The sequence below is a fragment of the Notolabrus celidotus genome, chromosome 18 (genome assembly GCF_009762535.1).
Source record: "Notolabrus celidotus isolate fNotCel1 chromosome 18, fNotCel1.pri, whole genome shotgun sequence".
NCBI lineage: Eukaryota > Metazoa > Chordata > Actinopteri > Labriformes > Labridae > Notolabrus > Notolabrus celidotus.
Genome location: NC_048289.1, coordinates 25,519,742 through 25,546,043, shown reverse-complemented (window position 1 = coordinate 25,546,043; position 26,302 = coordinate 25,519,742). Strand labels below are relative to the sequence as shown.

Sequence of the window (26,302 nt, the reverse complement as noted above, 5' to 3'; positions counted from 1 at the left end):
AGCTCTATTTAAAGTATTAGCTCGAACATGAGTTTGCTGTTGTTTTGGCACCACTTATTGAACACTTCTGAAGACATTTTGCCAATTGAGAGAAAGCCAGAGGTTCTCCAAATCTCTATAATTAACTAGGAGGCTGACCTAAAAATGTGTTTTCTACTTGGCTGCTCATATTTACAGTCTGTAGAAAAGAAACAGATTTTCAAAGTCCCAAGTTTACCTCTGTTCTGTCTTCTATCTTGGCCCCAAAAACACACACGATACTCCTTTTTCTTCCTCCCTCCCACACTTCTCTCACTCACCCACCTTCCCCTAGAAAGCTGATCTGTCTGAGTCGTTGCTCCAGGTTGAGGCTGTTGCAAATCCATTACATCAGATAAAAAAAGGGGACAGAAATCTGATGCCGCTTTACGTCCCTGCGGGGTTGACGGAGAGGAGCAGATGAAAAACGGGGGATTACTCCACTCTCTCCTTATTAAGTCCACAGAAGGAGGTCCGTCAGAGCCATATGTCCCGTCATCACATCTTATTGTAATCTGATTGAAATGTTTTGGGAGTACAGATGACGTAAGGAGGGGGGCGGTTGAATCCCTCCAAACATCCCCTTTTTTTTTGGTGTCTGTGAAGTCTGAGTCTCTATCAACAACAAGGCTAAATATGAAAGAACACAAGAGGAGTGGCAGGTTGCCAGGTTGGTGGTAATCCTCTGCGTTTGCGAGGCCTCGTAGTGAGCAAAAGGCCACTCAGCCAACTAATAATCCCCTATTTGAATAATGGCTTCTCTTCTATTTCACTTGCAGCTTCTCTCCATTTAGGCTGCTTGTAATTTCCTCTCTTATCTATGGCTGAGCTCACACAACGCATGAGAGTTCAATCTGCATTTCTCCGCAGACCAATTGGATGCAAAGTGAGAGCAATCGTAGACCATTTCCCCGCTTCCTAAACCTCACTCTCTCTCTCTCTCTCTCTCTCTCTCTCGCTCTCGCTCTCTCTTCCCCGTCGCCTTCACCTTCTGCTGGCTGTCATCGTGAATGCAAACCCTCCCCACGCCAGCCACCTTGCATTGTCGTAGAAGACGTCTTAAGGTGAGGGGGGGGGGGGAGCCCCGGAGATGAAACGATGCAAGCAGTCAGGCTACATTACCCCTTTTCTCCATTTCCATTCAACTTGCACAACGGAGTCCTTGTTGACAGACGAGGACGAGGACGGGAAGCAGAGCAGGGTGAGAGAAAGTAGAACACAGCAAAAAAAAAAAAAATACAGCATCTCTTAAAACACTGCTGAACAAACTCTGGCGCGGTCGATGGAACCCGTCGCCAAAGTTCACCCGCCACCATTACGATAACAACAGTCGCAGCAACCATGAACTCCTGACAGACACTCTCAGCCACGGTTACAAACGCTTCCAAGACACGCTGTGGTAATGGGATTTGAGGAAACACTGCACTACAGCTATGCTTACAACTTGGAACAGAGTGTAACTGTCTTAACAGGTCTTGTCGAGAGAAGCAGAAGTAATCTGCCTTTATTTTCTCTCCTGGGAAGTACTGCTGGCTTCTATAAAACAAACAAAATGAAGTCATACTCAGGAGCTCGTATGAGTCATAGCTGACATCTCCTCTTATACGCTGACTGAAGTGGTTCAAGAGAGTCTCCTCTGCTTAACCAGACTCTTACTTAGTATAGGATACCAACACATGAGGGTCGGCTCAAAGTATAGGCGATAAAGGCGGTTGCTTTCGGCGCCGTATCTGTAGGGGCGCTGCCTTAAACCCCTGAATTTTTTTAATATGGCTCTGTAGGTGATGTTGAATAGAGGGCACACTGCCAGACTGACACATTCAGCGTTCCCTCTCTCTTAGCTGCTCGACCATTCACTCACTCACTCACTCACTAACTCACTCCGCATCGCCGGACACAGCTTACAGCAGGAGGTGAGATGCAGAGCAGTCAGGAAGTTTCTCAAAGTTTCCCTCAACTTCTCATTTCAGGATCATCCTTAACATGATGTACACTTCTCTTCATCACAACCACTGGTTCGTTTGTCTAATTAGGAAGCCGATGCACGTCTGATCCCGCTGCGTTCCTGAATGCAGACTGGCAGGCATACAGACGGCAGCATATGAAGAAAGACAAGAGATAACAGTGTTTGCGGAAGACACAGATGAAGTAGAGAGACGTGGAAGTTGCTTATAGGTAAACACTGCAGTACTACTCTGCTGCTCCTGAATGTATTAGAGTGAAGAAATGATGAGTGAAAATAATTATTATCATAATGTGAGACTAATGTGACAATAAAATAAAAGTAACTAATGGCAAAACACCAACTTTAATCATTAAATGTTAAATAGAAGCTGTTGTAATGTTAATTTGAGGCAAACATTTCAAATAAAACATTATAAATAAGAATAAATAAATAATAAAAAAGCTACAAAATAGAGTTTTTTTGACATCTCAAAGGAGTGTCATTAAAGAGAACCTCCACATACCCCTACTGAAGCCTGAGCTTGCTCCCAAAAAAAGCCCCATGATGTCCTCTTATCTTAGCATATTGCAGACAGCTAGATAAGGATCAAATAATATAATCAGGGTTTGAGATCTGTGGTGCATTAAGGTATGTCATTTTAGACTCTGCAGCAGAAAAACTGCTTTTACAATATATTTACAATTTGTACTTTTCTCAGTAATTCCTCATAAGAAACGCCACGAATGAATTCTGCACCCCAATAAATGTAGGGGCGCCAAATCATAATCCCGCCTAAGGCGCCAAATTGGCCAGAGCCGGCTCTCACTGCATCTGAGTGATTGGTACAAAATTAATTAAAGCTCCTGCGGGGAGTTTTAACTTATAATGGAACAGACTCAAATTATTACAAATGCCTATATATGACCTTCACAACCAAACAAGACCATCATGTGTAAAAGGTTGATTATTTCTTCAGTCATTTTGAATGCTTGTAACTGCTGCCGCAGGAGCCAGACTGGACGATGAATAGTGCTCTTCAGAACGAGCTTTTACTCACTTTTTCCTCATGAAATATAGAAGAGGTTACAAGGGACTGTTAAAGGCTATTTTATATTCATAAAAACACTCCAGATTTATAAGACAAGATTAGCAAAGACATATGACGTACCGCTTTGTCACAAGATTCGCCAAAATCCACACACACCAGCCTCACAGAAGCTTCAAGAAAATGAAGGAATTCTTTGAGAAATAGTAGTAAGAAGTAAAAACAGATAAAAAACGTACTCTTCTATTTGCAACACAGTAAAAACAGAGAACACTGATACCTCTGGTGCATTGCTGTATCAATATTTTGTTGTAGTTTTTTCAACTCTGAACAGAGCTAATAGGGATGTTCCCATGCATCCCAGGCTAAGCTAATCACTTCTCGACTCCAAACTCAGAGACATAAAACTGCTGTTTAACTCCTCATCTCACTCAATCTACACAATAAAGCAAAGTATAGAAAGACAAAACTCTAATAATTCATTAAAGTGTCTTACATATCTCATAATTAGCTAATTCAATTACTTTTAAACTTAAGCTAATGATCAAAATTAGCTAGCAGTGACTCTGCAAAACTGTGACATTGGACTTGTTTCCTCCAAAGTTAAGACAGAGCTTTACTCGTCCCACAACGGGGAAATTCAAGTGTCACATTAGCAAAGTAGACAGTGCAAAAAAATATAAAGCAAACAAGAGCCTATAAAATATCAATTATCAAAAAGTTATTAGAAATTAAAATTAAAGATTAAGATACTTTATTAAGCCCCATGGGGGAAATTAAATTTTTTTCACTCATGTTAATTTTTGGACATGCTACACACAGTTTTTGGTATATACATACAATCATGCACACACACATGCAGTGGACATGCACTTAGGGAAAGATGTCAGAGTGAGGATGCTGCCATCAACCAGCGCACCCCAAGCAGTTGGGGGTTCAGTGCCTTGCTCAAGGGCACCTCGGCAGTGCCCAAGCAAGTGAACCAGCACCTCTCCAGCCACCAGTCCACTTGCCAAAGTTTGTCTATACTGGGACTCGAACCGGCGACCCTTTGGTTCCCAAGCCAAGTCCCTATGGACTGAGCTACTGCCACCCCAAAATTAAAATTAAAGAGGTAAAGAATAAACATATCTTACAACATATATATATATATATATATTATTGGTTATAGAGTCTGACCACTGCAGGAAGAAAAGATCTGTGATATCTCTCTGTGAAACACCGCAGGGGAAGAAGTCTGTCACTGAACTAGCTACCTAGTGTTGTTATGTTTTAACTGTTGACTCGGGTGACTGTCATTTTGGTACTTTTGGACCTATCTGCTGCGTTTGACACTGTAGACCACACAATTCTCCTGTCACGCCTTGATAGTTGTGGAATTAAGGGTTTAGCACTCAGTTGGTTTCAATCCTACCTGACAGACAGAAGTTTCTCTGTCCATTTGGGAGATTTTTCCTCTGAGAATGCCCCTCTTACTTGTGGTGTTCCTCAGGGGTCTGTTTTGGGGCCTATCCTGTTCTCATTGTATATGCTGCCCCTGGGATCTATTTTCCAGAAATATGGCGTCTCATTTCATTGTTATGCTGATGATGTGCAAATTTATATGCCGTTCAGCTTAAAGAGGAATGGATCCCTGCAGTCCTTGTTCAACTGTTTGAAAGATGTAAAGTTATGGTTGAGCCTAAATTTTCTGCACCTTAATGAGGAAAAGACTGAGGTCATTGTATTTGGACAGCCAACAGTTCGATGGGAGCACTCTCAGCCCTTTCGCAGCAAATGTTCACTCCTCTGTAAAGAGCCTTGGAGTTCATTTTGACAGTGCCTTCAAATTTGGAAAACAAATCTCTTCTGTGGTTCAGCCCAGTTTCATCCAGCTGAGACTCATAGCGAAGGTGAAGGCATATCTCCCTCCTAAGGATCTAGAGAGAGTTGTACATGCCTTTATTACGGCTAGGCTTGATTATTGTAATTCTTTGTATGTGGGCTTAGACATGGCGTCAATTCAGCGCCTGCAGCTTGTACAAAATGCGGCTGCTCGCCTCCTGACTGGCAGGAAAAAGAGGGAGCACATCACACCTGTGCTGCGTGCTCTCCACTGGCTCCCAGTCCGTCACAGAATTGATTTTAAAGTTGCACTTTTAACATACAAGGCCCTAAATGGATTGGCACCATCCTACTTGGCTGATCTTCTCCATGCTCACAACCCAACCCGAGCACTGAGGTCAACAAACCAGCTGCTCCTGGATGTGCCTAAAAGTCGCCTTAAATCCCGGGGAGACCGAGCCTTTGCAGCAGCAGCCCCCAAGCTCTGGAATGGCTTGCCACTCCAATTAAGATCGGCCCCCACTGTTGAATGTTTTAAATCTTTGTTGAAGACCCTCTCTCAAGAGGACATTAATATCCTGTTATGTTGTTGTTTATTGTTGTCTTCATGTCATTTTTACTTTTTACCTTATAAAGCACTTTGGCCAACACTGGTTGTTTTTAAATGTGCTATATAATAAGAAGGTGGGGGCGGCAGTAGCTCAGTCCATAGGGACTTGGCTTGGGAACCGAAGGGTCGCCGGCTTGGAAACCGAAGGGTCGCCGGCTCGAGTCCCAGCATGGACGAAGTTTGGCAAGTGGACTAGTGGCTGGAGAGGTGCTGGTTCACCTGCCTGGGCACTGCCGAGTTGCCCTTGAGCAAGGCACCAAACCCCCAACTGCTCGGGGTGCGCTGGTTGACGGCAGTATCCTCACTCTGACATCTCTCCCTAAGCATGTTCACTGCATGTGTGTGCATTTGTATGTATATACCAAAAAAACTGTATGTGTAGCATGTCCAAAAATAGCATCAGTGAAAAAATTGAATTCCCCCCCTGGGGATCAATAAAGTACCTTTCTCTAAAGTTGACTTGACTTGACTTAAGGTCTCCTTGAGGGGGTGTGACATGTTGTCCATCAGAGAAGATAGAAGTTGTGGGGGGTACTTGTCATTCATCATGAAGTTAACACCAAAACCACACAGTTTAATGCTACAGATGTTAAAAGTTATCTTGAGTATTTATATATCATATTGTGCCATTGTCTTATGATTGATATGTCATAATTACTTGTGTTTGGTTAATCATGATGTAATTGTCAGTCTTGTCAGCTTTACTTCAGATTATCACTTGAAAGACACTTAAGAAAAACTACTTTGAATTATATATAAAGGTTTGTCATAACTATGATAGTGATATAGTATCATAATTGCTGGTTACCTTGACTGCATATCTGAAACATCCATCAGTGATATTGTGACATCCTATAAGTCTCAAGTGCACCCAGTTATCTGCCATGTTTAGCCTACCGGGTCAAAAAAGGTCACTTCAACACAATGGCCAGCTGTTTGACAAAGCTTTGTTTCAGCAGTTACTGAGAAGTGAAATGATCAGAGGCGTGGGCACCACTTTCCTTCAAAGCCTTTGCCCCTCTCTGATTCTGACCTTCTTCCTCTCTTTCCTGAACAAAGTTTCAATGATAGCTAATTGAGACAAAACTTTAGTTCAATCAAAATCATTGAACTCTCTCCTTCACTCTTCCTGTTGGTTGGAGATGACATAACAGTTATTGATATTCTGAAAGACATCCCACTCACTTTATAAGTCTCATCACTCCACTTCACTTCCCTAACAATCGTTCGACAGAGCTGCCACAAAGGTTAGCGAGAGATTAAGAGAGTGGAGCAAACATCGATGCTGGTTAACTTGTCTGAGACAAATGACCGTGTTTAGAGGCCCGTGGAGTGAGCACACTCTGGGAGCTGCAGGGTTCGTTTGCATTTTGTCCTTGTTGTTAAAGCATACCACTGGCCTGTGTCCAAGCAGAAACAGAAACCCATAAGCTCAATGCACAGTTACAGGCCGACAAGCTTACAGAAAGCGTGTGAACACAGGGAAACACTTAACACAGGTACTTTTTCACAAGCTGGTGGAGACCAAAACTGAGAGGGAAAAAAATAAAATTACCAGATATTTGAGAGTTTAAGTGTCCAGAATATGAGCCAAAAATGCATTTTATTCATGTCAACTTAACATGTGAACAGTAAACATTTTGCCATTGCAATATTAGAATGTTATCCAATCACAGCCACAACAATGAATGATGAAACCAGTTAGAAAAACAAATCATAATAAAATAATAGTCATTAATTTTAAGAAAAAAAATCCTACATAGATAATAATAATAATACCTTGATGAAAAATAACAATATTTACCATCTATAAGAGATTCCTAATAAGAGATTCCTTTACTCGTCCCACAATGGGGAAATTCAAGACATATATAGATATAGATACATTACTGTTCAATTCTTATTCAATCAATCAACTTTTATTTGTATAGCGCCAAATCACAACAAACGTTATCTCAGGACGTTTTTTCAAACATACGAGGTCTAGACCACTCTATGTCAAATTATGAACAGAGACCCAACTTCAAGACAGGGTAAGACTCAGTCTGACCCCACCTTAATCCATCATGAGCATTGCACATCGCAGTATTTAGCTAGTTACAGTGGCGAGGAAAAACTTCCTTTTAACAGGCAGAAACCTCAGGCAGAACCAGACTCATGTTAGACAGCCATCATGCCTCGACTGAGTTGGGTCTGGAAAAACAGATAGAGGGGAGTAAGGGAGAGAATTATTGAAAAAATGTTAACTTAAATGTGAAGAAATGTTGAATTTTTTAAAAGTCTCAAATGTTTGTGTTTATGTGTCCTTTGTCCTTTCAGTTAAAGCCAAGTGATGATGTAACTTTTAAGCTCTCTTAAATTATGGCGTGCTTGCTTCACATTTTTTTCGACCATTTACAGTCTTAAAGATTCATTGTGGAAAAAAGGCTTATCAATTGCAGTTGGAGCAATTGTTTTGTTACAGTTCTAGACTTAATTAATGATCCACAACTGTTCCCATGCACCAAAAATATCCCAAATATCCCAACTGAAAATGACCCACAACAACAAATGGCCCAACAACTGAAATTCAACCAACTAATGGCAATGACCCAAAGGAGAATGTTCCAACAACCAAAAGGAACAAAATCCAAAACAAATGGATAACTGAAATCAACCCAATTACAGAAAGAGGACGCAACTTCTGAAAATGTTCCACTAACCAAATACGACGAAAAACAATCCACTGTCTGACATGATCTTAAATCTAGGGACTACTTATTGGGGCACCATTGGCCTCATGTGCAGAGGCTACAGTCGTCATCACTGCAGTCACTGGTTCAACCATTTTCTGCATGTCCAGCCCATAGACTGTAAAAAATATGGACGTAGTATCCGTGACGTCACCCATCTGTTTCTGAAGAGCTGTTTTGAGACCAATCGGCAGCGGCAGCCATATTGCTTCTGTCGAGCCAGTGTGACGTAAAGAGGCGGGCTTTGAGCCTCCTAGCCAACAGCTGCAGTGTTCCCACAGGCAGCTGTGCCTCTCATTGGAAGACTAGTAATCTCAATATCTTCGAAATTGCCGAATTAGAGAAAAATTCACCCCCCTCACAGTGAGAGGACATCGAGAAATTAGCTATTCAGACTACACTCATCTTTTGTACCAGGCTGTAAACATGTTTATTTCTGCTGCAAAGATCGTCTTTTCCCCATTCATGTGTATGTGACTTCCGGTACTTCCGGAGCCAGCCTCAAGTGGATCCTCGATGAACTGCAGCTTTTAACACTTCCGCATTGACTCATATTTTTAGACCGGAGGTTGCCACTTGGTCCAGCCCCACTTTCTGCTCCCCATATTTCCTGTCTCTCTTCAGCTGTCCAATCCATAACAGGTATAACTAGAAAAAATAGACCAACAAGTTTTAACTTGCACAACCAACACCAGCACAACATATGTAGAATTAACTGTCTGTGTCTACAATCATTCACAACCATTTATGAAGGATAGGAAATATTCAGAGACACATAACACAGAGATGTATTCTACCTGACTTTTTCCAAACATTTCTTTTTTCAAAACTTACTGAAGTTTCACTTTATGAAGTTCTGAAAACCCGTTGAAAAGAAATGATTTGACCAGAATAAAAAAACACCTTTGTTGAACCGCTCAAAGGCTGCAGAGATGAAACCCGTGAAAAGAAGAAGTGAGAAGGCTTTGATTGGAACCTTTGGCATCCAACATGGAAAAGAGTAATCTGAAATATGTCAGGGAAGCGTGTCACTAAAGCAGATGTAGATCTGACACATCTAAAGTTGGAGGTTGAATAAAGAAAAGTTTAATCAATTATATAAATGTCTTAGAATGCAGTGAACATTACGCATTGAAAACAGTGTACAAAAGGAGAGAGCAGTGTGTCAAAGAGCACTTTACTTTCAGGTGTACAGGTAGGCCGTGAAGGATACTGTGAATAATAGTTCTAGATCAATATAGTGTACGTTAAAAGGCTTGTCGCCTCGCAGTCTTTGCATTCAGTTCGTAGACTGCTTGGCTGGCGTTTTATCGGCATCATGCACCTGCTGCTTTTATGTGAAACATTGGATTTTTCCTCTCTTTTTTTTTTTCTACAAGCAAACACGTTCAAAGAGCTGACTCAGCAGAGGCAAAGGCAGTAAGTGACCCTAGCTTGATTGAGGACTTCTGTGTTTGTGAATACACAGGAAAGAAGAAAGGTCTTGTGATGCCCATTTGCTTCCAGTGAAATGTCTTTGTGTGAACACAGCGGTGCCTTGGACCGTAGGGGTCCTGGGCATTTCTGTTCTGGTCATCCAGCAAAGAGGGAAAATGATAGGGTTGAAGTGAGCCTGATAGAGAGGTGAGTGAAAACCTCAGAGGGAGGACAGACGCAGCGAGGGGGATGAAACTGAGCCTGGGAGTAAGAAGCAGAGGTCAGAAGTGCTGATAAACTGGCAGCTATTTGTGTGCCTGAGCTGTTAAGCTGCTGGCTCTAATTGCTAAACAGCAAATATTCATTATCATTCCAGTCAATAGTTGTTCTGTGTGTGTCTGAGTGTGTGTTTTTTCGCAGGTGGCCTGAAGTAGCAGCAATGGAGCCATAAACACACTGGCACCTGCTATTACCGAGGAAAAAGTAGATACTGAAATGCACATTCAACGCTTTCAAACAGAGGAAGTAAGTCACGGGGGTTACGACCCAGAATTCAGAATGAAATGAAAGAGAAACAAAGAGGAAGTAAGAAAAAGTTTAAATTACCTGGTTGTGTGAACATCAGTCGGGAGCCACAGCAGAGAGGGAGACATAAAAAAGAGAGAAAAATCATGTTATTACAATCAGACCATCACAGCATTTTATCAAACCAGCTATCTTTTTCTGCAAATCGAGAACATTTCACCACCAATCAAAAAGCCAAACTTAAGAAACATCTTTCATGTCTGCATGCTGAGTCATAATAATGTTGCACAACCCTTTTTTTTCTTCCACACACACACGCCAGTGTCATCACGACTCACAACACACCTTATTATCTCACCAGCAATCGTACGATAAAGCCCATTTACTTGAAGAGCTCTCACCTGAAGTTGAATGTACATGCAATTTAAATGAGAGCATTGAAGAAGCCTTAAGAAACACTCATTGGTGTCATCAACACTCCAACATCTTCCTGTTAATGTTCCAGGACACAACAAGAACTTCACTACAGAACCAGCCCTGTGTAATCAGTTTAAAGCTCCAACATGATTACAACATAGACTGTTATTAAAGCAGTTTTAATGGAGCCCCAGTGGCCTAGCAGTCCGAGCGTGCCCAATATACAGAGGCTAAAGTCCTCATAGCAGAGGTCGCTTGGCCTCGACCATATGCTGCGTGTCTTCCCCCACTCTCCACTCCCCACATTTCCTCTCTCTCTTCAGCTGTTCTATCAAATAAAATGCAATAAAACATAACTTTAAAGCGGTTTTATGATCTAAAAATGCAAGCGAGGCAGTCAGTATAAGGATGGACATATTTCCACTGTTATTTTTTAATGCTTCAAAGTTTTGCCAAGTTGTAGGTGTGGGATATTCCAGACTCCAGCTGCTACAACTACTACAATCTGTCTCACCACTATCATCTCTCTCTCTCTCAATTCAATTCAATTTTTCAATTCAATTTGCTTTATTGGCATGAACAAAGACATGTTGTTGCCAAAGCACAAGATTTATACACATACATTACATATATATTCATTACATATTATATATATTGCATATTTTATATGCATTAAAACAATGGTGTCACCCATACAGCATACTGTATCTCAATGTCCTCACTTGATGCGGTATGCTCATAAAACCTTAACCTAAAATCAAATATTATGGGATGGTGCGTCCCTCAGGCTGTGACAGGCAGACATATTTAGCAGCCAGAGGAGCTGCTGACCCTTCCCCCTGGAGAACTGACAGTTTCTCTTCTGGGGTTAATGTTGGGAAGTTTGTTGCTATTGTAGTAATTTCCCTGTAGTGGGAATCTCTTAGTAAAGAGAACTTGCTGCAGTGGAGGAGGAAGTGCATCTCTGTCTCTATGTCCCCTGTAGAGAAGTGAGCACATAGACGCTCCTCTCTGGGCAGCCATGTCTGCCTGTGCTCCCTGTCTCTACAGCTAGCTGGTGGTCATTCAGCTTGTATTTGGTCAGGATACGTCTTTGTTTTGTATCTCTGACACTGTACAGATATTCAGATCATTTATAATGACGGTTTAGGGTCAAATAACAATTCATTCTACTTTGGGTCTTTGTCTGGTTTCTCCAGTGTTCAAAATACAGATCTTTGGAGTGATTCATGATGAGTTTAAGTTTGTTGTGTTTTGGATCAGTGCTGACTGGAGTCTGGCTGATTAGCTTCCCCACCATCTCTCTCTCTCTCTCTCTCTCTCTCTCTCTCTCTCTCTCTCTCTCTCTCTCTCTCTCTCTCCTCTATTCCTCTTTCCAACCCAAACTTGGTCGAGGCAGATGGCTGTCTCACATAAGTCTGGTCTTGCTCGAGGTTTCTGCCTGTTAAAGGAAGTTTGTCCTTGTCGCTGGGACTTGCTAAATGCTACAAAGTTCTCTGCTAATGGTGGATTAAGATGAGATCAGACTGAGTCCTGTCTGTAAGATGGGACTGGATCTTATCCTGTCTTGATGTTGGTTCTATGTTAATATTATAACATAGAGTAAAAGTGTCTGTTTGGATTTGGTGCTGTATACATAAAGACATGATTGAAAAAGAGCAGCCATGTTTCCATACATTTTCCATGGTGAAGATTCTTAATACATTTTGGGGTTGCCAAAACTGACACAAACTGAAAGTTCCTCACTGGAGCTTTAATGTCTGGATCAACCGTAAACTTCAAAATATGTGGGCATAGCATCTCCTATATGGAGCCTGCCATTGTTGGGCTTCAAAACCCTTATTCAGAAATCAATGGATGACATCACTGAGGCTACGTCCGTGTTTTACACTCTCTATGATTCTCACATGCAGCTCCTCAGGGTAATATCTGAAGAGGCAGATATCTTACAGCTATAAAACAAAGACAAAACTATCCCAGCCCATTTGATTCTGCTCCCGCGAAGCTTTACTTTTACAGTGTTTCAACTCAGTATGAGTCCAGTGTGAGTACCCACAGTTCTATAAAAAGTGGCAAGGAGCCATGTCAGTTGAGTCACTGCAGGAACAAACACTGGGACCAATATTCAAAAAGAGAGAATGCCTTTATTCTAAAGTTGGGATAATTACAGTCTGTAAAGTCTCCAAAGTGGTGAGTCATGGGCAACAATTTGAGGCTGTGGGGATGTGCTAAAGTGGCTTTGACTGGGGGAGATTTGGCACCAGTGATAGAGCACGCCAACGTTACTGGATGGGAATGAAATGAAGTATGATGATCTGAGTCTTTATAGTATTATCCCCAGAGCTTTGAGCTTCTAAAAGAAGAAAGAAGTTGAAACAATGTTCTGATTAGACAAACGCCTTTAAGATGTACATAATAAACTGTATGTTCTTCCTTAATGAACGGCATGCTCATTGCTAATTTGACTGTCAAGGTACTGTAAACTCTACAACAGTGTTGGCACATGCATTCGAGGAAATTAAGCACGTTTTGTTCTATCTAACCGAGAGTAAAGAGTAAGATCTGTGCATCTGCAAGTTTCCTCGCTTTGCAGACCTTGAAATGGAGACATTGATATTCCAATAGCCACCCACTGTGTTCCAAGCCAACAAGGTATAAAACAACCCGTCAAGAGAAACTGCAACACTTTGGACCACTTCACACTGTGAATAACAATCTCTGCAGTGAAATGAGGATATTTAAGTCCAACTTTTGAATCTTGCCTTCCCTGGGTTTCATTCAGCAAATAGAGCACAGAGGAAGAGAGAGGGAAAAAAAATCCCCCCCGCATCCGTCTTTGTCTCGTCATGATTCTTTTTCTCCAAGCTACACATCATCCCCCTTCATCTGTCCCGGTGAGTCAGAGGGGTTGAGGTGAGTTAGGGAGATAACCACTGATCTCCTCAGATCCGAGCTCATCTAACTCCTCTATAGAGTGTCACTCTGCACCACATTTGTCTTGGAGCTCTGCATTGTGGAAAATGGCTGAAAATTGGCTTTTCCCGGGTCGAACTGTCCCCTTCATAGATCACCCAGATGTCCTCCAGATAGCTGGCCCACATCCACTGCCAAGCAGCGGACTCAAATAACTCTCCCTGATAGCTCTCTTTCTCTCCCTGCACTATCAGGAACCAGTCAAGCTAATATCAGATCGAACTCCTTGTATGCTGGAAACACCCGGCGCTGACATGGATTATCTGAGGACAAAGGAATATATCCTCCAAGTTTGAATGTGTAAGCTTTAATGGCAGCGGTGCTGATCAACAGATAAAGAGAGTGGATTTACGGCCTCCTTGTTGAACGCCTCTACAGAGCATTCAAGTTGCAGTTTACATCCATCAGTGTTTCCCACAGAATGACAGAGTAACTGTGGCTGGGACGGGGGATTTAATTATACACTGAAGATATTTCAAAGAATACATCACCCTTAACCAGAGCAACACATCGAGTAGGCCTACATTTAACAGAGTCTCTCTCTCTTTCTCTCCCTCTCTGTCTTTTAACTTTGGACCTTTTTGCTTAAAAGGTACCCTGAGGCAGAGCGAGGGGACTCTATATTTATCACAAATTATCATAGGTGACCTTGTTCTCTCATTAAAACTAAGAAAAAATTCACCTGTGAAGACAAACTTCCACCTAGTGTTTCTCAGATATTGGTTAAATATGAAGAGAACACAGTCAGGTTTACAGTGACCCCAATCTTTGGCCTTTCACCACTCAAACTTATTGATTTAACCCTTGAGTCCTAATGGGGGATTTGAAGATATTCCCTTCATGTGTTCCTGAGATTAGCTTTTAAAAAAATGGGTCAGGATATTTGTTTTCTACAAAATTATGATGTGCCAGTGATGTTAACCTTCAGCCTTAAGTGTAAAAGATCTCATTGCTTCATAATGTTATACTGTTCCACATCTGTGCATAACTGTACCATCATTATTGTAGGGATTCTTCACATATAGCCACATTTTTCAGAGGGGAACCGACAGTAGTCTTGTCCTTTGGTCCTTTGACTACCAAATGTAATCAATTCATCCTCAGGCTCGACTGAACGTTTCTGCCAATTTTGAAGTTATTACCTCAGAGTGTTCCTCAGGTATTACATTTAAAGGCAGAGGACGGGGCAGACAACCCCAAATCACATAACGCTTCCAGCACTGATGGAAAGGAAGGAATTTAACTTTTACTAAGACTGTAGTGATTCAGTGGTTAAGTGAAAAATATAGAGCATTTTTAGTTTCAAGCTTCTAAGAATGTTCTTCTGGTCTCTTTTACTTATCTTTTGGTTTGTTTATTGAACCAACCAAGGGAACAAACAATGTAATAACATTGTATATATCTAAATTGTATTCTATCTTTATTTATATATTTTTATTTTTACTTATTTGATTTACTAATTGGAACTTTTTCTTGATTGGACGAATGTCTGGGTTGCTGCAACAACTGAATTGATTTTAGGCTAACACAGTGTAACTTATTGGTTCATAGTAGGGGGCAGTAGTGGTTCATTGTATGTGGTTCTCTTGCCAAATGCCATAAAACTGCGCAAAGAAGAAGAATAAGCAGCAGCAGCAGAAGAAGTAACCAGCTAGCTAGTCAGCTTTTACCGCAGTGTGTGGCTACTACTTCTGTGCAAATCATGTTGGAGGAAATGATAGATGAAAGTGAGGAACTCCAGACTGACAATAACCGTTAAAACAGCAAAGAAAGAAATATTGACATTAGGCTAACACAGTGTAACTTATTGGTTCATAGTAGGGGGCAGTAGTGGTTCTTTGTGCTGATTGCCAACCGCCAGAAAACAGCAGCAAGAAGAAGAAAAGGCAGCAGTGGCAACAGAAGAAGTAACCAGCTAGCTAGCCAGCCTTTACCGCAGTGTGTGGCTACTACTTCAGTGCAAATCAAGTCGGAGGAGATGATAGATGAAAGTGAGGAACTCTAGACTGACAATAACCTTTAAAACAGCAAAGAAAGAAATATTGATTTTAGGCTAACACAGTGTAACTTATTGGTTCATAGTAGGGGGCAGTAGTGGTTCTCTGTGCTGATTGCCAACCGCCAGAAAACAGCAGCAAGAAGAAGAAAAGGCAGCAGTGGCAACAGAAGAAGTAACCAGCTAGCTAGCCAGCCTTTACCGCAGTATGTGGCTACTACTATAGCGCAAATCATCTCGTTGGACATGACTCCACAGGTAACCAAAAAAAGATTTTTGGAATACAGACTCAAGCCCAAAAGAAGGAGGGAAGTTTTTGTTTCATGTAAGTAAGTCAGTCGAGCTTCTAAGTAAAGTTCATGAAGTAGTTTGTCGCTCTAGTCATCTCTTGCCTTCCTTTAACTTGACTGATTGCGTTTTCCACAAATATTGCAATCATTTGTTACCATCAATGTTTGTGAGATAAAAATACAATATCATGACACCCTTCATCTATTACACTCTCTTATATCATAAAAGTAATTACAGACACACAAATTGGGCCCACCAAAAGCAGGCCTGTGGCAACATTTGGCTATAGTGGCGAGGGAGAGCTTCATTTAAACAGGCAATAAACCATTGGCACAACCGCCAATTACTCTCCAGGCCACTGACTCCCAACCCTTGGGGAGAAATGCTTCCTTTGCTGGTTTTTCAGTTCAATATTGCACACAAGCTGCATTTCTGTATCATTTTCAGACAAGGTTGCAAGCAATCCTTTAAGTACAGGAGTTTGTTCGGAAAGGATGTTTCTGACGGTGTTTTAGTGTATATGGGCGTGTATTTGGACTCTACCAAAGGAAGGCCTGCGGAAAAATGTAGGGAGCTGATATAAGAAAGGCTAAGAAAGAAAGATTAGAGACAGACTTTGAGATGGATTTAGACAATCGTAAGAGAAACACACAGGCCTATGGCTACGAAGCCAAAACTACTGGTGAAAAATGTGCGCAATATTAACAATAGGTGCATTTCGACCAAGAGTTCTGGGATCTTTCAGCCCCAAGAACTACTTTACCCCGAACTAAAAGGTTCTGTGCCCCCCATTGTTGTCTGCGTTTCAACCGTGGGACCGAAGCCCCGGATAGATTGTGCAAATCAGGCCAGTGACGTATGGAGGAAATAATAAATAAATGCACTACACTACCAGACCAGTAGAGGGCAGTAAGTCAAAGATGAATGCCATTCATCACAGATAACACCTCAGAAGAACATAGACTAGCAGGTATCACAACAGTTAGCCTGTTAGCATGGAAGAGACTCAGCTTGTACCGTTTTAGATGATGCTATATTTCATGACAGATGGATTCACTGAATCAACACGTGAGAGGAGATAAACGCAAGTAGCAAAGACGTTTCAACACGGCTTTAAAATCCTGTTTAACTCAAAAAGCCGTGGCAGAGATCAGACGGTGTTTTGTTTTAAACCGCAACCCTGTTAACTGCCGACTTTCAGCCGGATGCATCCCTCATAAACGTCTTTAGACGATCATTAAATATCTGATGAGGATATTGAATCTTAAAACTCCCTCTGTGTTTCAACAACTGTGTAAACTCCACAAACACTGTTACATTCAGCTGAAGGTCTCCAGTTTACAGGGTCACTTTTAAAAACCATAACACCGGGAGAGAGGCATTCACAGTGTTTTAGAGAAGACTACTGTTACAAGCTGCTAAATCAAGTGAATCACTTTTGAAAAGTACAGACACAAACAAAAAAGATAGAACAAATGAAAGAAAGAGAAATCAAGTGATTCACAGATGTGTGTGATGTTATTGTGGACGACAGGCGGAATGAAAACACACTGCAGTGAATCTACTAATCAGACACGTTCAGCATTGCAGGCCCTGTCCCCCAAAAGCCCCGGGGCTTTTTGAAAAGTACTAACCCCCTAGCAGGGGCTTTTAAGGGGGGAGATTAACTACCCCTGAACTAAATTAAGACCCTAGTTCCACCGGTCGAAACGCACGTAGTTCAGGGGTAAAGTCCCTAGTTTTGGGATAAAGTTCCTCTGGTTGGAAAACGCCTTATAACAGGATAGTAATGATAGTATAAGTGCGACTGATGATGATGAATCAAATAAACTAATTGAAGATGTTACTTAGGATGCAAAGACGTTTTGATAAGCATTCTTCTATATTCTTTCACACTATATGTTTATTTATAAAAAATGTATATGATAAGTTAGAAGTCAAGAAATGTCATTCTGCTGGTTAGCTTAAATGAGACGCAGTTCATGAAGGTCTCAACACTTGAAAGAGGGTGGGAAAAAAAACATGAGTAGTTTGTAGGTGGAGGTCTGTGATGTTTCGTCTTGTCTTTCTTATCTGACCTTGTTGCTTCTGTTTCCCTGTACACTGGCCTCTCTCCACACACACACACACACACACACACACACACACACACACACACACACACACACACACACACACACACACACACACACTTTTTCCAGTCATCATTATCTCCCTAGACTTACGACTTGCAGGTGTGTAGTGAATTATCTATAGAGCAGCTTCGGATGAGGTGGCTTCTATTTTTTCTTTTTTCCCCTCTCCCCTGACTCTGGCAGGACACCTTTTGATGGCAAGCTGCCAGCATGTGTGTCTCTCTCTGTGTGTGAATGTACCAGCTCTCTGCTAACTGATAACAAGCCAATCTAGCCGGATGGACAGAAGGACAAACATGAGGTGCAGCGAACAAAGAAGATGGAAAAAAGAAAGAAGACCGGAGCAGAAAGAAGGAGAAGAAGAAGAGGAATTGGCTTCTCTTCTTCTTCTTCTCTGCTTTTCGGGGACAGAAGACTGACCCATGTCTTCTCCGCTTGTCTGGTTTCTCTCTCCCGCTGTTTAGCTTTATCGTTCTCTTTCTCTTTCTCCCTGTGTCCAATTTTCTGTCAGCTTCTCTCCTTCCCTTTCTCCCTCTCTCTCTTCTCTTTCTCTTCCTCGGTCCCTCTCTGAAGGACAATTGGTCTCATTCAATATGAGGAACTGGAGGCAAATCAAACTTTGCTGCATAAGTGGATACAGGGGGGGAGAGGGAGGGAGTGATGCAAAGGGAATTGAAATCGACTAGCACTCAATGTCAGAATGCCAATCGAGATCAGTGTCATACTGTATAGGAAATGAAGGCTGCTTTAATAAGAGCACAACTCTATTCAACTTTGTAGCGAGTAGAGTGATGAAACACACCCTGGAAGGGTAAAAATACACAAACACACACAGCCCTGTGTGTGTTACTCTGCTCTACAACGGTAGATTAAAGACCACATGACTCCAGAAGCGGCCTTTGAGATGACACGCCGTGTGAACTGTGACTGTGTTTGCTGACATGCAGAAGGGAGGGAGAGGAGGATGTAATTGACCAGTTATAGCCACTGGGAGAGGTTAATTGAGGCGTTCCCGCGTGTGAAGGTGGGGGAGTTTCAATTAATGTTGTGAAGGTTGCCATCAGAGACGAAGCCACAGGAACACCAAGTCCATTAACGGTTTAATCAGCGTTGGCATTCAGGTGCAACACATATAGGCTGGCTTCTAATAGACTTCATTCTGTTGAATACTGGCCAAGGCAAGGTTAAACAAGGGCTGTATATGGTGAACAAAGCATTCTGTGCAAACATACATTTACAGTATGTAAACACAAGGGCAGGCTATTGAATTTAGGCTGTTTATTCAGGCTGGTCCTGGATAAATACGTCTGAGTGATGAACTTCTGTGGAGACCAAAAGGTGTCCGCTGAGATTCTTACACGTGTTGGTTGTTTGATCAAGTTAGAGCTGTCACGTTATTGGACTTTCAACACAAGATTATGATGACAAATACAAAAAAATGACCCTATAATTAAGTGGTCTTGATAATTATGGAAGACCTTGAAAAACCCCCCCGCTATAAGTCCAATTAGGGAAAGATACATTACCATACTTTATCAATTTTACTTATAGGTAGTTATAGTTAGTGTAGGGGCCATAATGTTGATTTTCTATCTTATTCGTTAACCATGATTATTTCCTTTTTTTATTGCTTACTTCATTTCCGGTTTGGGGTTCATGGGTGTGGTTTACCTTTTATCTACCTGTTCAGTTGGGGGCGGGGTACACACATAGAGGGTGAGTGGGGTTGAGTATTTTTTGTTGACCGCCACCGTCATCGTCATTTTCATTGTTTGTTTCGAACCTTTTTGATATTGATTTATTTTGAGTGTTTGATAATAAATAGTAAACATACTTTGAACTTTGATTTTGATTTAATGGCAAGACGCGTCGCAAGCACAACCCCATTTAGTCTCTGCGGCACCTTACAAACTGAGCCGCTTCAGTTAGCAACTGACTTACTTACATGTCATCATCTATTTCTTATCATCTTCAAAGTTGTTTTCTCCACATCACCAACCCCATGACAGAAACTTTGACTTAATTGAAAACTTGCGTTCTTTTTCCATGTGTGATTCGGTTTTCAACATTGTCCACAAACACTCCATCTTTTTATGAAATCCAACAACCTCCCAAACTGGGTAGAAAACTTCTTTTAGGAGCAGGTAGAGTACCTCTCTTTCATTTGTCATTTCATCTGACATGACATGCATTGCAGTAGAAGCCGAACACTGCGATAATGGCTCGCTAGCTAGCTGGATATTGAGTCTTCTGCTGCAGCTTTTATTTTCATTTTCCCTCCTTTTAATGGTGGGTGGCAAACTCACTATTTCAGACTTTTTATTATTGATTTTATGGTTTATTGCTTTGATGCTTGTTTTAATACTTCTGTTGTATAGTAATATGTTCTAAATTGATGCCTCCTGCCTTTAATTGTTTGTAAAGTGCTTTGTAATTTGTTTTGAAAAGCGCTATATAAATAAAAGGTAATATTATTATTACTAACATCATAAATAACCAATAAGTTACATGAGATGACAGTGTCCTTATTCTTAGCAAAAACAATATTATATATACATGTACAGTTAATTTGCAAAAAAAGGTTACTCTATTTTTATACATTTTCAAAAAACACATTTCTTTTTACATTTTTAATAAAGTTTCATTTTTTAATATACGTTTTTAATTAGTAATGTCTTTTTTACTTAGGAAAAGCCACCCAACTTCAGTTGATTGATAATGCCTTAAGCTTTAAATATTTTTTTAAAATGTAAAAACTGAGTTATCCATTTTTGCAAATGAACTCTTCATATATTGGCCGTTATCGTCAATAGCAGTACACTGCAACAGCCCTTGATCAAGAAATAAATTATTACCAAGTATGACCTTGTTTTCATCATAACATAAGACACACTTCTAACTGGATAAATGTGGAATGTTGATTTACTTCTACATGTACAAATTAGCCATTTGTAGCTGTCCTTGTACTCTTGAGTCCACAGAGTGAATAAAAGAGGTTATCAGTGACACATCACTTCACTTATATGTCAGACATACTTCATCCTTGTGTACTTAATGTTTTAACGCTGGAGACATTGGTCCTAAATCAATGCTTTTGTACTTACAAAGATAATAATCCATACAACATCTGATAAATGTAAAGATTTATACACGTGGTGGAATGCTCTAGTAAAACTGAGTGTTGACACTTGGGTCTGGAACAAATATGTCAAAGTGTTGAAGTCTTGCAAAGAGCGCCTGATGAAATCTTTATCCTTGTTATTTTTTTGATTAAATACTTCCTTGATTAAATAGTAATGCAGGACAAATTAAAATGATACATTCGAGGTCTTCGGCTTACTTTTGAAAAGAGAAATGAAGAGCTATTGAAGATTCTTTACCTTTTACTCTTTACCATTCTTCCTCTACAACTTTGGCGAGGTTTCAAATCACAGTTTAGATTTTCTTTAACCCTTTAAAGACCTCATAAGTGTCATAAGCATTGCGAATAAACCCACAGAAAGAGTTAAGCTTGTCACTTGTGGGCTTGTTTCATTTTGTTGGTGATAGAGATGCATTGTCTGTCCACTGCAGACCACTGTCTGCAAAGTGACTTGCCCCTCAGGGACAATAAAGTCCTAAAGTTATACTCCATCATTCACATTATTTCATTGTTTCTATTGTTATTCTTCATTGAACCTACTTTGTTCAAGTCTGTGCTGAAAAAAAACCCAATAAACAATACATTTTGGATTAAAAATATGCTGTCAAGCAGAGGTCTAAGGTTCAAGGTCCAGAGTTCTGTCTGCTCCAGAGTCTCCCAGCATATTTCTTTCGGCCATTACTCCTGCTATTGCTCACAACAAATCTGCAACAAGTAATGGTTTAAATAATGACTCTCCTTTTGGCCTTCCATAAAGAAGCCAAAGGTTACCTTCCAAGAAGAAATACAAGCACATTTCATGCACTAAGTTACTTGTCCCTATAAAAGAGTTATGTATCTACAATCCCTCCTTTATGGGCTGGAGTTTGGTGGGAGGGGAAATGTGGCTTGAAAGGTAAGAGTAGTTCAGCGGCACCTCAGACTTGTATTGCTCTTAGATGACACTGCACTGCTGCTGTTGGTCATGGCCATAGCGCCTGATCATGTCTGTCCGGTACACAATGGCTCCCTGAAGGTAAAAGCACTTTCAGGGGGCTGGGACGGTTAGGCTTCATTTTATAGCACTGTTCCATGGTGTGTCTGCACCAGATTTACTCCGCCTGCAGGAGGGGAATAAACTAGAATCTATATGACGGCTGGAAGAAGTAATGAAATGGCAGTCCCATGAGAGACACAAATCCACACACTGTAGGTATTCCCAAGTGTTACAGCCTGAATCAAAGGCTGCTGTCTGGCAGGAACGGCTCAGAACACTGACAGCCTGACTAAAGATTTTCACAAGCCGTCGCTGGTGGAAATTCTTAAGACATCTGAAAGAAGAGCTGAAGGGGAGCCAGCAGACACGTATTCAACACAGACACGGAGGAAAGATTTCATTTTGTGTGAGATGTGTAGTTGGAATCACAGTTTAAAGATACAAAATCTGACTTATATGTCTGACTGTGTGGGCTCAGTAATAGCATGGCTGCCAATTAAATATGGCGGGTTGAAATTGGAATTCCCTCAAGGTAGGATTATACATAAATGCTATATTTCCATTATGCTTTACACATCGCTTTTATTGATTCAAGTTTTTGACTGGTGCTTTTAATTATGTCATCTCTTTCCAGCCTCTTCTCCTGCTATTGTGTGTTGGCACCAGTCTGTTATATGAGCAGCAGCTGTTAATCTCCACGCATCCCAACATCTAACATTTGCAGAGGGGGAATGGAAGCGAGCAAATTAATAATCATTTCTTTTGCCAATTTCCTGTAAATGTGTTTTAGTTCTGTTTTATAATTGGATTGAAAGTCATCCCCCTGTATGTTTCAGAAGATATATACAAGGGACGTCTTCTGTGGTGGTCAGGAAAGCATTGAGTGCTTAACGCTCCTGTGAGGAGTTAATAGCTGGTTATGAAACAGACTGGAATTATTAATGAAGCTTTTTTATGACCAACAAGAGCGAACGAGAACATCAGTGCCAAGACTCATGATTTCTTTATAGTATCTTGTGCTGTCTATAACTGCAGGCAGGGGGTACATGTAGGTCAAATTGATTAGCTACATGTTACTTAAACTGTCATTTTTTGTACAATTTCAAGGCACAGATTAATGATGAGTGACATGTTTGAGTGTTAGAATAAAGCAGGGTGAGATTTTCTGTTAGAAAGTGCTTCTAAAGGGCACACATGTGGGTAAGAGGTAAATTTGCAGTCATAGTTTTACCAGAATTAGGTTGTCAGAGAAGAACATTGCAATTAATGAGACACTTTTTTTTTAAACTTATGAGAAAAAAAAACGTGTTAATTTTAGAGGAAAAAAATAAATATTTCATGACAGTCATGAAATCACATCAGAAAGGTAATACATTTATGGTAATTAAATTGTTATTTTAAAAGAAATAAAAGTTGTAATTTGTTGTAGTTTACTTTTTTTTTCCAACTTTAAATGATTTTAAATTTTGGTTTTTACTTCTACATATTTTACTAGTTGAACTGTTTTTATTTGATTTTTATTTTTAAAGGCACTATGAGGAGTTTTTAAATGGCTGGGAAACAGACTGAAACTGACACTGATGCCTCTTTATGACCCTCAAAAAAAAAAAAAAAACATCCACAACAACACTGATACCTTCTCTGTTATCCTTTTTAATGTCTGAAACCACTCTGAGGGGGTAGGTGTCAGAACAGTCGATTGACGTCTGGCTTTAGAAACACCCTTTTTTGACTGTTTTCATTGCAAATAATCACTGTGTGATAAATCTAAATGTTAAAAGACAGCAGGGTGAGGTTGTTATCTGAAGACACTAATTTTGCATGTACAGAACAAGAGACAAGAGGTATCAATTTGTCCACAAGGGGCCGTTAGAATCGATACAAACCAAAAGTTCCTCACAGCAGCTTTAAGTATTTATTTATTTTTAAAGGCCTTGTGAGGAGTTTTGAACTGGCTGAGAAACAGACTGAAAATGATACTGATGCCTCTTTATGACCTTTAATAACAAACAAGTCCATCAGCAGAAACACTGACATCTTCTCTGTTGTCATTTTGAATGCCTGAAACCACCCTGAGGGGGTAGGTGTCAGACCAGATGATGGACATCTTGCTTCAGAAACAGCCTTTATTTGACTGTTTTCATGGAAAATAATCGCATGGCCTGATAAAGTTGACTGTTGAACACAACAGGACGAGGCTTTTGTTGAAAACACTACTTTTGCATGTATAGGACAAGAGATAAGAGGTGTCACTTTGTCCACAAGGGGGTGCCAGAATTGATACAAAACAAAAGTTCCTCACAGCAGCTTTAAGTTATATTTTTGGGCTTTTTTGCCTTTATTCCATAGGACAGCTGAAGAGAGACAGGAAATGTGGGAGAGAGTGGGAAGACATGCAGGAAATGGTCGCCGGGAATCGGACCGGCAACCCTTGTGGCGAGGACCGCTAGGCCACCAGCGCCCCTATTTAAAAAAAAATGTTTTTATCTATGATTGTCTTACTATTTTACAATTAATATTGTTTTCTGTCTCTCTGTTCTTATGTGAAGCACTTTGGGCTGTGTGCTTGTATGTATGAAATGTGCTGTATAAATAAAGTTGAGTTGAGTAATTTAATGAGAATGAAGTTATTAATACAGACTACTTATCTCGACTCTCGACTTGCTTTGTCCACAGAGGGCCCCAAAATCAACAAAAACCTAAAGTTCCTTACTGATGCTTTAAATCTTGACATCAGTGCTACTTTAACTACTATATTCTGTGCTCTCGTTAAAGTCATTTCTTAAGTTTGATAAAGAAATGTCTTGAATAGACGTCTGTCTTTATTTTTATGTTTTTATCTTTTCTTTTAATAGTAATGATACATGATGTAATTGTATGTACAGTTCATGATTTTGCATCTGTTCTTTGATGCATTGTTAAGCAGTTTGTAATGTAGATTTTTGAAAATTGCTCTATAAATAAATATTATTATTATTTTTATTATTATTATTATTATTATCATTATAAAAATCATTGTTACTATCATTACTATGGTGGCCCTGAAGTGCAAATCACAACGGCAAATCAGAAAACACAACGGCACCAGAAGAAGTAGGTACACTCAGTCCAATCAGCGACGAGTCGTGTCCCTGGAGAGTACCTTCTTCTTCCAGTTTGGTTAATGCCGTTGTGTTTTTTGATTTGCCGTTGTGTTTTTTGATTTGCCGTTGTGTTTTCTGTTTTGCCGTTAGGTTTTTTGATTTGCCGTTGTGTTTTCTGTTTTGCCGTTAGGTTTTTTGATTTGCCGTTGTGTTTTCTGTTTTGCTGTTGTGTTTTCTTTTTTGCCGTTAGGTTTTTTGATTTGCTGTTGTGTTTTTTGATTTGCCGTTGTGTTTTTTGATTTGCCGTTGTGTTTTCTGTTTTGCCGTTGTGTTTTCTGATTTGCCATTGTGTTTTCTGTTTTGCCGTTAGGTTTTTTGATTTGCCGTTGTGTTTTCTGTTTTGCTGTTGTGTTTTCTTTTTTGCCGTTAGGTTTTTTGATTTGCTGTTGTGTTTTTTGATTTGCCGTTGTGTTTTCTGATTTGCCGTTGTGTTTTCTGATTTGCCGTTGTGTTTTTTGATTTGCCGTTATGTTTTCTGATTCGCTGTAGTGTTTTCAGGGCCACCGTACATTACTATAAGGAGATGACTATATTTCTGTTTTTTTCAAATCACAAAGAAAAAAATCATGTAAAATAAATATGGTTAAAAGCAAGTATGTTGGGTTTTTTTCTATCTTTTTTTTTTTACAAAAGGTTGAACTAAGTAAAAGCTTTAAATAGGACAGGTCTCTGAGATTTGAAGCCTATCGTCAGCAGTCGCTATTTTGGAAATGCTGACTAAATCTAACTTTCAGTCGGCCTAACATGAAGCAAAGAGGCGGAGCTGAGGTGGGCTTTCAGCTTCCTTACTAACAGCTATAGTGTGCCCACCTGTCAGTCAAGCCAGCTATGCCCCTCATTATGCAAAACTATGAGTTATACAAAAATCATCCCCTCCACAGTGTGTGGGGATCGACAAATCTGCTATCAAGACCATTTCTTATTTGTAACAGGCCGTAAGCATTGCTGTAAAGATTAGCTGTTTAGAATGGAGCCAGTCTCAAGTGGACACTTGAGGAACTACAGTTTTTAACACTTCTGCATTCCCTTCATTTCTCAAAACCAGAGATCACTGCTTTGTTCTGCTGAGTTTGCCCCTGTGAACACGGTTCATCTGAATTTTTTTCATCTTCCA

General features: G+C 40.4%; 1 protein-coding gene across 2 annotated transcripts in view; it reads right to left on the bottom strand.

Moving 5' to 3' along the window:
* sdk2b (sidekick cell adhesion molecule 2b) overlaps nucleotides 1–26,302 on the bottom strand; it is a 486,503-nt gene that overhangs the window by 254,418 nt on the left and 205,783 nt on the right. The window lies entirely within an intron of this gene.